The sequence below is a fragment of the Morone saxatilis genome, unplaced genomic scaffold (assembly GCF_004916995.1).
Source record: "Morone saxatilis isolate NCDOM2014 unplaced genomic scaffold, NCSU_SB_2.0 Contig23, whole genome shotgun sequence".
Classification (NCBI taxonomy): domain Eukaryota; kingdom Metazoa; phylum Chordata; class Actinopteri; family Moronidae; genus Morone; species Morone saxatilis.
Genome location: NW_023339796.1, coordinates 18,087,754 through 18,099,758, shown reverse-complemented (window position 1 = coordinate 18,099,758; position 12,005 = coordinate 18,087,754).

Here is a 12,005-nt window from a genome sequence, read left to right as displayed (position 1 = left end):
ATATATATATATATAATGTATTAAATATTAAATTTTACTGTGATTGTATCTTATATGTTTGATAACTGACTTGACTGAAATACCAGTCAGGTATAATTTATGTAACTTACCTCACGTATGTAAAATAGCTCACTACATTATTATTTCATACCTGATGTTTGCGCATCAAAATACATATGGACAAAAAACTCCAGAGAGAGTGCGTATTTTCAGAACAACGGGTCTTTGGAGTAGTGGGCTTTTCTTTTTGTGATGACAGGCTTTTCTCTCTTGTTCTCTTTCTCCATGTTGGCCACATAAATGTAATACCAACAGACAGCCTACTGGCTTAATCCACTTGATTATATGCTCAGTTGCCAGTTTATTTGGTACGCAACACTAAAACTAATGCATTCTAATACAACAGCCCTGCAGTAATCCTCCCTTCATGAAGGTTATGATGTTCAGTTTTATGTTAAAACGTGTTTAGAAGACGTGTTGATTCAACTTTATGGTTATTTTGTAGGCTGCGGTCTTTGGTAGAGCTGAAATGTGTTGCATTGCTCTGGTTTCTTTAAAACAGTATCAATGAGGGGACACTAAATATCAGAAACACCACAAACTAACGTCCAAAATGACTACTGAGTTGAATTAACTATTTTATTATTATTAAAGAGATGCTTAGGTTGTGTGCGAGTGAATAACTTTTGTTGTCATTTAATGTTTGATTACTCAGAACTGTAAATGATCTAAACAAGGGGAACGCGCTTCACTCAATAAGAAAAAACATGAATCAGGGGATATGAAATCACATGAGAATTGAGTTTGATAGCTCCTCTAGGCTGAACTAAACATCTCAATTACCTCTAGGGGGTTAAGAAAGCACTGCGGTAAGGAGATGTGGCAGATACAATATTTAAATTGACTGTCAGTGGAAGAAAAACCCTGCTAAGCTTATATTTGATTACATATTTTATAGAACACAAACACAAATGCACGCACAAATGCATCTCAGCTACAGTAGTGCCTGCTGCTGCCAGCCCGCCGCACTATTATAATCATCAGCCACATATGGAGCTGCTATCCCGCCTGTCGGGAATACGGTTGTAGAACGGGCCAACGGGATGAAACCGGAGGACCTCACTACTCAGAGGTGATGAATGCTCTGCTGCTTATGGAGCCTCCTGTAGTGCATCTGTGAGAGCAGATGAATGAGGAGGAGCGGCTGATAAATTGGGTCACACGAACGTAGCGTTTCTGGGTAATGCGGTGAAAACGCTGGAGGAGTGCAGTTGGGTGGCTGCACGTGCCTACAACTGGGGCAGAGCTGCTCCAACTCCACTAGGTTCCCTTTCTCTGGCTGCCCCTGCCCTCCTGGCATTATTGAAAAGTTACGCTTTTAATTTGCAAAAACATGCTTTGCTTTTTTCCATTTCTTGAAGTCACTCACTCAAAACAGGTTGCATTCAATTAAAATTGACCCAATTCAGAAACAACCTGTTTTTGTTGATAGTTGGCTTTATGACTTTTGTACTTTATTGCTGTAATTAATTATTGACAAATTGTGGACATGAACCAATCCTAGGTTGATGCATATATTCAGGCAGATATAAGCCACTGATGTCAGGCCTTTTACATGAGGTGGTGGTTTGCTAATACATACTGTATTAGCCCGATACGGATATTTGACTTGCTACCTACCAGGCATGTTGTCAAAAGCTGATATAAGATTCTTTCTTGATGATAATTACATTGTAAAAGTTTTGCAGCATATGTTTACGTCATTTAGTGCTGCAGTAATTATATATGTAAGTTTCTTGAAAAAATCAATATTCATTTACAAAAAGTAATTTATTCCCTCTGTGGAATGCTTTAAACTTGCTAATCCTAAAAAGATTATCAGTCTTTGTTTCAGATGTTTGTTCCTCTGTTACAGATTATGTCTTGGCATAAAAATTAAAAGCCCAGTGACATGAAAAATATATTTTTATCCTGTGTACCTGCATAATTGGCGCTCTATATATGTCACAAAAAAAATCCCTTTTGATTAATTTTTTTGTGTTTCTAGGACAAAATCCCACTGCATAATTTTTAACGGTTCAATGTTTTTGATGACCCATTGTACACTTGGTTGCAGATAGGTACATTTATCCAATCAAATGGGATTTAGGATAAGCCATCCCACTGTGTACTGTAAAAGTGCACTTGTTAGCTTGTGGGTCTAGGTTGCTAGCTGTCTAGATACCCAGTGAGATGTGTTGTTTTGTTTTCGTTCATTTATTTCTCTGGCATTCTCCACCGCCTGAACTAACAATGCCAGTGAGGGAAGTGCAGATGGAGGCCAAAAGTCTCTCCAGTGACTCTTAATCTCAAAGCCACAGCCGCCTTTTAGCAATCCAATCAAATAACTAAATGATTTGACAGAATCGTTCACACAAAGATATCCCATCCACATGGAAACTACTGAAACTTTTGTTTAATTGTGATTTTAAAGGTACATAATCTTTCATATTATAACATCAGTGCCACAAATTACCATTAACCAAATTAGTCATATTGACCTTTAAAATCTTGGACGAATCAGTCATTAAGACACATCAAATGCCAGTTTACATATATGAGCAGCATGTGCATATGCCACACCACATAACATCAAGTCACATAACATCATATCACATATCTGGAGCTTGGTGTGTTCATTGCCCTTGTTCTCTTCAAGGCTACTCTCTACTTCAATCTAATTTCATTAATTTCGGGTTGTGGAGGAGCGTGATTGGGTGGTGGGGGCACGGAGGATGGGGTGAGGTGGTCCTTTACCTTGGCACAGATAAGAAGACAAACTAGATTTGAGGGCGGATAGATCTTGTCGGCAGCACACGCCGCCTCTTGGCAAGCGAGGCAAAGTCGATATTGAGCGGGGCCTTTCTTACCTCCTAAGATTTACAGTATCTGGAGCTCCACAGCCTCATACTTCAGTAGATGGATGAGTATTTCATATGGAGCCAACTGGCGCAACATGAGTTGAGCTGAAGGTCATTGTGACTCATTTCCAGCTCAGAACCTGGGTGGCTGGAGACAGAGCCGCTAAATCTCTACTACTGACTTGTTTTAATAGCACAAAGAAGACAGCTCTGTGAAAAGGAACAGACTGTAGCCCTGTGCTGGTACTGTATAGCACTGATGCAACACACATACACAGACTGTACAGTGCCAAAGACAGTTGAGAGTACAGTAGTAGGGAGTGGGTACAGATTGCCGTAGAACCTCGAGGCATATGGCAGGACGCCCCATGCCTCCCAGCTAATTGAGTCCTAATGAATCACTGGTTTGGCATGCTACATGTCCCTTGTGATGGCTGGTGTCATTGATGCATTGAAGATGCCCAGTCCTCTGGAAGTGAAGCGGGCAGTGACGGCCGTTCCGGCTGAACATGGGAGGCAGGCTGACACTTCACACTGAACACTTCACTCACTCACCAGATGTTACAGGCCAAGGCACAAGGATTACCAGGCGCCCAGCTCCACACAATGGAAATAATTGTGTGATGGGCTGGCAATTCTCTGCCCCATTTGATTCCAGTAACATTCTCTATAGTGGTAGGGTCACCGGCTCACAGTCTCAACAGGGTCAGTGCGATAAGAGATATAACACTTGAAGTCAATGGTGCTTGACAGCTGTTTTTGCAAAATGCACACGTATAGCTGACTAAATTACATAAGAATCGATGGAAACATTAAACAATCCTTGACAGCAATTACTGACCTAATTGTTTTTATTCTTCAGATAACTTACACTTTACTCACAGTTTTTTCTCATTTCAAGATGTAATTTAATAATAATAACTAAAGTGCACTTTGATAAGGTCTGATGCTATAAACAGAATGGTCCCACTTTACTTCCATAATGTATAATTGGATATGGGAAAGAGTTTAATGAATTCATATGTAACACGATGTGAATGGAAATAGAGTTGCGATTTACAGCCTCATTATAATAAAAAAAAAAACGTTGTTTAATGTGCAAGATAATATCTTCTATTCTATGGGGGTTGTATTCAGTTTTAAAAGTGTGGGCCTATTTCCAATTTTATTACCGAAACAGGTGAAGCCCAAACATATTAGGGAGGAAATTTTCATTTAATTATTTTCCCATTTCAGGTTTTATATTTTGCACAACAGCATGTTGCTATCAGCAGGAGAGCATTATATTGCCCAATCTCACGTCTGTCTGAGCTAAACATTTTATTCTGATGATTCTCCAGAAAGATAAGTAATACTTAATGGAGCTGAAGCCAGCGGCCGGTTAGCTTAGCTTAGCTTAGCATAAAGACAGAAACAGTGAGAAACAGCTAGCCTGGCTCTGCCCAAAGGTAACAAAATTCACCTATCAGCACTTCGAGAGTTCAACTATATCTTGTTTGTTTAATTTAAAAAGTGTCTCTTCGCCAAGAAATTGTTACATAACCCCAAAAAACAGAAAGCTGTTTTACACTGAAGATTTTGTAAGAATGTTCTTACTTAACTCTCTGCAATAAAGCGAATGAAAGTATTTCACAAAATGTCAAACTGTTCCTTTAACTTCCCATGGGGGAGATCTGAGTTACTTTTCTTTAACTACTTTTACACATTGTAGTTTGAGTCTTTGCTTCTGACACATTTGGTTACTACAACCCTCCCATTACACTCTCAACTTCAGATGCACCTGTCATGTTGATTACACTCCCAATGGAGCATGTGCATCATTCAGCATCTGCCAACACACCACTATCTGAGCAATCTCACCCTTTTCAACCGAAGCAACTCAGATCACCTCTGACCTGCCTCTGCCAGGGGCCACATCTTCATTAATGAAGAGACTAGATGTGATAAGGCCACGAGCAAAATGAGAACTCAGACACAATCTTGCAAGCTCATTAAAACTACTTTTATAAAAGATTTAGGCCACTCCAGCAATCGAGTGTCTAATGCTGAAACGCTACATTAATGTCAGCGTAACCCTTATTCGTTAGATGCATTATCTCAGAGCACTTGGGAAATCTTAAGGGGGTTCAAGCTGAGGTAATGCCACTGCAGTATGAAGAGAAACAACAAATGTGATAATATGCCAGGCTTTCAGCAAGACAAAAGGCAAGAGGCAACACTACAGAAAATGGGCGAGACAACCCTGAGGATTTCAAAAGGAGTGCAAAACAACAATCAGCCGAAATGTTGTCTCTGCATTGTTGTAATTGTGCCGAGATAACATGAAAAAGAAATGAGCAAACCACTTTCACCATTTTACAATAATTGCAAAAGGGGAAAAGGCATTATGGTCTTAATCGGATAAGATATAGCTCCCATATCCACTCTGCTCTTGCTGTCAGGAGCTAAATTAAGTGTCTTGATTCCACTGGGAGACCCAATAAAGAAGCCCATACTGGAGAAGTTAATGCTCTCTAGTGTTTTGTTCAGCTTCATCTTAAGCCCCACAACTCACACTGTGCTGCAAAGAACTGTCTTGGGATGACAACTGGAAATCGTACTGTATGCATGTGTATGTGCGTGCGCGTGCGACACATGTGTCCTACAATCGAGCCAGTGGGAGCCAGCTTAGGATCTGTTGCAGAACATCCTCTATAAGGAGATTACTAAAGGCAGTTTGGCCGATTGGCAGAAGTTGCCGATGAACTTTGTCACCAATGTCAACATGCTAATGTTCTTTGCTTATATCCCGCAAAGCTGCAACATAAACATAACTTTTGGTCATTTGAGTGAACAAAATGAAGGTGAGCCACATTGTTTCATAGCTGATGGCTGTTTTCTTATTGCTTTTCCACAGCAATAGTCAAGGCCATTTTCCATCTAGGCCTGCTCTTACATTAGCACTCAAGCAGAAAACACAGGGCATCATGATAGACATATGGCCCAGCAGCACTGTATTGTGCATTTGAACTGGTCTTGTTGGCTCATATTCAGTTTTACCCAAGGGGGGGTTGACTTTTTAGAGGTTAAAATCATGGAACATTGTATTAGGAAGAGGTTAAACCCTCTACTAGTAGCCCCCTCATGAAGATTACTTAGGAAATGTGCAAGATTAGTCCTACAGCAAAGTATTTTGCGTAGCACGTTTTTTTTACTTTTATTAAGAAAACAGGACTCAAATAACAGACAATAAGGCATTAATATAAATATTTTGACAGTGCTGATTGGCTCCTGGTAGTTTAATAGTTACATAAATAACCAAAAACCATAAAAGACAACAAAAAGTTGAATCCAAGTCTATTTTATGCTGAATAAAGGGAGAGAGTCGTTGGCCCCTGATGTCCATCCATCTCTCGTCGGGAAAATCCTAATGTGGGCGCAACTGCACGCGCTGACGCAGTTCAGACGCCCCTTCTGCCGAGACATTTCCACAATTATCAGGACTGTTTTCATCCCCACAGCGACCCTTGAACGAGGATAAAGACCAGAGGACCCACTCTTCCACAGGCCTAAGCACTGGTTTGAGGCAGACTTTGGCTCAGCGCTGCCGGTCAGACCGGTGGTGCTGCTGCGCTCCGCGCTCCCATCCAACCATCCATCCACAGGTACTCATCCCCCCAATGCAGCCCGCTGAGCATTTTCTAACCGTTTCTGAACACAAATCAATTCATTTATTAGCATACACGTCATCATTCACTCATTCATTTGGCGTCAAAGCCGGTTAACACGCAGTCGTTTGAAGATGACTTACTGCTGTTGCAGCAGGACATCTCTTCATTTGAATATCTGGGGAGGGAGGGGAGGGTTCAGACGTGGTGGAAAAAGCTTTTCCTGATACTTGTATCTTTAGATCCCATCTTGTAAAGCAGCACGACCTAGATATGTAGCCTAAGTCACGCATCGAAACCATTTCAAAACGAAATGTCCATTTCCAATTTGTGCGCAATTCAATGTGGGACAGCAGGTTATTTGACAGGCGACCGGCGTTTGCGCTTTAAAGGACTCCACATTCAAATCCACCAAGCACCATCGATGATCTTACTCATGAGCTCATTTCTGATCTTCATTCTATCAATATGTGACTGTTTCCAGTCATCCATAGCGGACTGTTCCGCAACCAATTTTCATTCAGCGGCCAACGCATCCTATCCATAAATCTTGACATGTCGCTGAGCTGCCTTGCATCCTTAAACAGCACCACAGTTTCACAGTTTTAAAGACTCCCGTTAAAAGAGGAGCTCAGAACTGAGATGCCACTCACCTTTTCTCAGCAGATGCTTCTCTGGAGTGTCCCATTTATGCGTTTTAATCCACATCTGTGTCCCCCTTCATTTGAGCGCTCTATTTTTTCCCCCATTGAGAGAGAGAGGGAGAGAGAGAGGGAGGGAGAGAGCGTGTTTAAGAAAATCCATTTGTTAATTCCATTTGTCGGACACACAAGGTGAAATCACATTGCCTCTGCTTTATACATGTTCAAAATTCTTCCATAATTCTAAGATCCCGTAAAGCTCTATCTTCTTCTTTTTTTCCTTCTCTCCAGCTCTGAAGTTGCCTGGTTACCCCTGTTTCTCATTCAAGGAGGCTGAAGGCTGCATACAGCGGCCAATCATAGCAGCAGCCGGAGAGATTAACTATTTCTTGGCTCCACTATTCTAGACTCAGGCGAAAATGAGGAGAGTGGGCGGGGAAACTGGGCCCCCGGTGACAGAAAAAAAAATTAAAATGCACAGAGAATAATGTAGAGAGGGGATCCGTTAGAGGGAGAATGCGTGGAGGGGGGGGGAGGGTATGAAGGGGATTAAACATTTTCAAAAAATAAAGGATTGGGGAGAGGAGGAGGAGGGACCAGTTGCCACTTCTCACAACAACAAAGATGTAAGTGAAAGATATTCCAGCCTCATGCAAACTGCAGTGGAGCAGCCTCCCCTCCGCTCCCTCTCCTCCAGTGGACCATCGCTCTTTAAGGAGCAGAGATCCATCTCATTTCTGAAATCCCCAAAAAGCAATCCATCAGGGTAATTGATCGCCCCCCTTTAACCAGCCATCCATCAAGCCCAAGCTCTCTCACCTCCTCCCTCTTCCCCTCAACCCTGTCCCACTCCAGTCGCCTCATCATAGGCCGTATTGATTTCAATTTCCCCCTCCAGCTGGGGTGAAAGGTGTAGGGGAGCGAGCCAGCTTCAATCACTGGTACACGGCACGTGAGGGCATAATGACCCCCCACCTTCATGCCCTGCTCCTGAGGGGGCTACTACATCCAGGTCAAGCCCCCTCACACACAAACACACACAATATACACACGTACTGTATGACGGCCATGACCTACACACTGGTGGCTTCAGACTGGCCCCCACAGGGTGCCATGCAGAAGTGCTGGTGCATTATGGGGGAACAGTCGGGGGTCCTGACAGCGCAACAACAAGCTTCTCAAAGAGACAGCACCCAGTAGGAGGGAGGGAGGGAGGGGGGTGACCCATGTGGCTGGTGGTGGTTCTGGGGGGGCAAGAGACTGTCTGGGACATTCCAGCAGATAAAAGTCAGCATGAAATATTGTTTGTTACATCTTAAATGTCAACATTCTTGTTTTTATACATTCTACATCTCAGAGTCTGTCATATCTGATTCATGCTTTCCTGCAAAAGGAGTTCAAACACGTTAAAAAAGTTTTTCTTTTCATTTTTTTGTTGTGTTGCAGCCACTGAGTGTGATTGATGTAACGCTGGCTTCACTCCATCCCACAGATTACAAATGAAAACAACAGTGTTGGGGTCCTCCCTCCCCCACTGCCGGACGAGAGCTGTGTGTGTGTGTGTGTGTGTGTGTGTGGGTGAGCAGTTGTGTATGTAACACACACACACATTGGCAGAGGTACACACACTCGCACATACACTTAGCGGTTGATTGACGTGTAGCTCTTGGCTTGAGCACAGCTTAATCCCGCTGCTTTCACAGATGGACTCAGTCTTCCTCTTTTTGTCTGGTGTCACCAGCAGTGGCATGTTATACGTTTAAACACGCACACACACACACACACACACACACACACACACACTGTACTGTACCATGTACTTTTGTTTACTCTGGTGGTAGGCTGCTGTGTAGGTTCTAATCCCCTCTGTAACCCGCCCTCCTTTTAGCGGCCACCCCTGCTACTGTGCGCACACACGCAGGCACACACACACACACACACACACACACAAATGCACACAGGCATCTACTCTTTAGTCATTAAAAAACAAAGGAGGTCAGTATCAGGCAGCTGGGTTCCGTGAAGCGAGAGTTAATGCTCATTTTCAAGGCCTACAGACAAAAAGAAGTCTTGCAGATGAAATGTTTCATGAGTTACACATGAACACATCGCTCTTGTGACACCTTGTTTATCCATCCATCCACCTTCACAACAACAGGGAGCGTGTGTTGTCGTATGTTGCTGTGGTGCATTATTAGCATGAATAAAGGGGGAGAGATTAGACTTTTCTCCCCCTCCCTAATCGTATTCCAGTTCTGCAAAGGCTTTGATTTCCATGTAGATGGAGCTGGGATGATAACGGCGGGGAACTGCCCCGGAGAAATGAGGCAGAGCGATAAGATAAGGCGAGCAGATCCCCATCCAGACAAAAAAAGACAAAGAGGAGAGTCATCACCCCACATGGCGGTTAATCTCCATTCAATCCAGAGATTACCGCAGTCAAAATTCACATGGCTGTTCCTTGCCAAATGATTAGTCATCTCCCAGAGGAGAGATGGTTAACTTGTCCCCCCCTCCTCCCACACCTCCCCTGCGAAACCTTGAAGTGAAAGCTGATCAATAACTAGTTCCTGGTTACAATGACAGAGTAGCAGCTTCGGGATCACGACACGTCATGTACTTCAACGGCAGAAAACATGCTCATTGGAAACACAGGTGATGCTGACTTGATCCACAACAGGGCTTATAGCTTGCTAAAGACTTGACCACTGAACAGGCCAGTCAGCTGTATGTTTGACACAAGAAAAGAATGAGCGTGTTATCAAGGAGAGAGGGCTGTGTGCTCAGTATTGTGCCTTCACTAAGTTCTATGCTAATGGACTGTTTTAATCAAGTCTAATCGTATTGTCGTAGCAGTGTGTGAGTGATTAGCATTCAGAAAGGAGCAGCGCGGAGGAGCCTGACATCGATAAATGACGCGTGACCCTTGACCCTGACTGCTCCGGTTGCTGAAAAGTTCCTCTCCCTTTATCAGTCTCACCCCAGGACTCTTCATTTCCTGTGGCACGGCTAATCATAATGTACTGAGACACCAGCAGGTCTGCAGGCCCCAGGGGACAAAGCACAGAGCACCTGTGGTAAAGCAGTGCACCCATTTCTTATTGAGGGAGATAAGCAAGTTGTTCAAGCTAACGATCATGTGTAGTTCATTCACACCATGCTAACATTTAACATACTTCTGCGTCTGAGTGATGAGTATTAAGGAAGAAACTTGTAGCAGCTTAATAGTGCCCAATATTTTTAAACTGCTTTAAAGCTGCACTATTTTTATATTAACAGTCTGTCAAATGATTATGTTGTTTGTGAATTTTTTTATGTCTTTATTTGTTTAAATAAAGTAATACATAATAGGATTATCCTATAACGTATTTGTTAAATACAACCCATGAATGTCTCACTTATGGTAATAACAATAAGAACAAAGCATGGTGTGACTTTTGTATGTTGTGATGGCTAACATAGAAAACATAGTCCAATATAAATAAAAAGTTCAATTCAGACGTGTAATAGTGTTTGATGTTTTTGCATTGTTTAAGGTCTTTTTATACCAAGCAAAATGTTAAATTATGGTATTCTGGAAACGATTGAATTATTTAAGTGATATATGTGCACAAATACCAATAAAAGTCAGAAGTGGTACTAAATTAAGAAAATTTAAAAAAAAAAATGACCTGGTTCACTAAAAAAAGTCGGTCAACGCATTATTTTGGTTCATTCTAACAGGTTTCATCAACCTCATTTCTAGATGCAAGCAGCTGTTTCTGCAGAAAAAGCTCTGGTAAACCCACTTTACACTACCTGCACAGCACCACACAGCACACAGACAAAGTTAGCCACTAACTAATGAACATGTAATAAGCATTTAGCAGACAGATATTTTTACCTCCACCAAGGAGGTTATGTTTTCAGTGGGTTCAGCCAGTGTGGGTTTGTTTGTGGGTTTGTCTGTCGGCAAGATTACGAAAAAACTACTGGCTTGATTTTTATAAAACTTGGTGGAAGGAAGACCCCATTGGATTTTTGGGCAGATACGAATCACTGGGTGGATACACATTATTTATGAATTTGTTCTGAATTTGTGACGCATGCCCGAACCCGTCTTGATGAAAGTGAATGGTGTGGTGACTAAATATACAACAAAACATAACAGACACCTCAAACATCACTGTAGAAACAAATTCAGCAGGTACGTGATTTTCTGGATTAATCCAGAATTCTGGATTTTCAGGCCTGTGCGAATTTGTCGTAATTAGAGCAAATGGTGTACAGATTTGCTTAGAGTGGACGAGACTATTGGCCTTATCTGAGTTCTGCACTCTCTATGCGCCTCTCAAATTCTCTCTGAAGTTGGTGCAAAACAAAAAAGAGTATATAGGATACTAAATATTGGACTTACATTCATCACATCACCTTTTTATATCAATGAGTTTACAGCACCTTACCACCTTGAAGGACTATTTTCCCACTCAGGTGTCACTTGATCAGATGTCTACGTTGAAACATGAAGTAAGGAACATTATGATTATGATTAATGCAGCCAAACTGCTGTAGAACGTGCAGCACTGATGTTCACCAGGGTTTTAAAATGAACTGTGCCGCACATTCAGCTTTGTTGTGCTTTTGCGTCTTGATTCTCTCTGCCATTGTTGTATCTTGCCTGAGTCCGAAAAGCCACAACACCAGCTCATTAATCTTGTGCAGCCAGACCAGCTGTCTTGTCAAGGTCATGAAGGTCTGGAGAGAATCTTGATCATAAAACTTGAGATAATCCGACCATGGAAATTCTAATGCAGCCACTCAGCTTGTGAAACTAAGAC